General features: G+C 46.8%; 1 non-coding gene across 1 annotated transcript; it reads left to right on the top strand.

Annotated features, from left to right (window-relative positions):
- Positions 1 to 1639: 1639 nt before the first annotated feature.
- On the top strand, positions 1640 to 1745 carry LOC112535664. The gene has a single exon (XR_003079748.2). It is a non-coding gene; the product is annotated as a small nucleolar RNA R71 (small nucleolar RNA).

Genomic DNA, 1745 nt, shown 5'->3' with positions numbered 1-1745 from the left:
GGTCGGAACATAAAATTTCTTGTAAATGGGACTCAACCACATCATCAATCACATCAATAACATACAGATTATCATAGTCCAAGGATCGCCTATGGAAGGGCTGTGTCAAAGGTAATGGTCTCATCATTAACTCTAAGCTTAAGCTTTCCATCGCTTACATCGACAATGCCTCGATGTAGCTGCTAGAAAGGCCTACCTGTGATAAGAGGCATGCTATCACCCTCCATATCCATTACCACAAAATCTACAGGAAAGATAAATTTATCTACCTTTACAAGTACATCTTCAACAATACCTCTAGGAATTTTAATGATCCTATCCGCTAATTGAACACTCATCCTAGTAGGCTTTGGCTCATGCAACCCTAATTTGGCAAATAAACTAGTGGGCATTAAGTTAATACCGGCTCCTAAATCAGCCCAATGCACCACTAATTGATAAATCACCAATCATACAAGGGATAGTAAACTCCCAGATCTCGGCCGCTGAGTGGCGCTTGTTCTCGAGAATAGCCGAACACCCTCATTAAGCACCACCCCGACCAAGATCCTCCAACTTCCCTCTTGTTGCTCAAAATCTCCTTTAAGAACTTGGCGATTTTATCCGTGAAATTGCCTCAACAAAAGGTAAGTTAATTTTCACCGCTTAAATAAGTCAAGAAACTTATCAGATTGCTTGTCCACCATATCCCGCCTCAACCTTGCAGGATATGGTACTCGGGGTCGATGCTCCCGCACCGGCTCTTTGCCTGCCTTCTTTCTTTCTCTCATTCTCTACCATCTCAAGGTCCGGTCCTTCCAATGGGCTCGACCGCACGATTGTATTATCCTTATCGCCTAAAGGCAAGAACCAGTCAAATTCTTACCCGAACGTAAGGTGATAGCTTGCAATGCTCCCCTGGCCTGACTCAGAGTGCTAGGAGCGATCCTCAAGGTCTCTCCGAAAGCATCTTAGAAATTTGGCCAATTTGAGTCTCCAAGTTCGAATCGAGGCCTCGATTCCTAAGTGCACTATCACCACTGAATCTTGTTTCAGAGATGTCACAAACTTCATCATGAGCTCCTAAATTTGACTTTCTTTGGAGGAGGAGCTTGCGCAGCCCACCGTTGTTGTCGTGGTCGCTGATGAAGTCTTTGAAACCCGCGACCTCGGGCATTATTGTTCCTCCAACCGAAATTGGGGTGATTGCCATCCAGGTTGTATGTATCACGTAGGGTTATTCTGTTGTCTCGGGGCATTCCCCATATAATCAACCCGCTCAACATCGGGAAGATATAGTAGAATTAGATGGAAAACTAATAAGATGAAGTAATATACCTCCCGCAGACAGCTCTCACCGAATGCGGGCCACCACAAAACTCGCAGCCAACGCTCGCCGCGTGAACCTAAGATCCTGAGTTGGTCGATCTTCGCCAAGCTCCACTGAGCCGCCAAGGCTGCCGTGAGTCCACTGGTTGACCACCTTGTCTTCCCGGGTCGCTCCAGAGGATTGCCACCGATAGCTGTTCATGGCCATTTCCTCTATCAAGTTCGAGCTGCTCTGCCGCCCATCGCTTAGCTTCCACCGCCGCGAAGATCCACCATCCGCCTCGCTGCGAGGTTCAACCCATCAGAAGGTCCGAACTGCATCCACACCGGCAATCCGTGATGTGGGCAAAGATCTCAAAAGATCTTTAAATCTCTCCCATGCATCGTGACATGCTTTCATCATCAAACCGCACAAAGAAGATGTCATTTCTAAGTTT

The sequence above is a fragment of the Ricinus communis genome, chromosome 10 (assembly GCF_019578655.1).
Source record: "Ricinus communis isolate WT05 ecotype wild-type chromosome 10, ASM1957865v1, whole genome shotgun sequence".
In the NCBI taxonomy this organism is placed as follows: Eukaryota; Viridiplantae; Streptophyta; class Magnoliopsida; order Malpighiales; family Euphorbiaceae; genus Ricinus; species Ricinus communis.
Note: the sequence above shows the minus strand (reverse complement) of the source record. Positions and strands in the feature narration are given on the sequence as shown.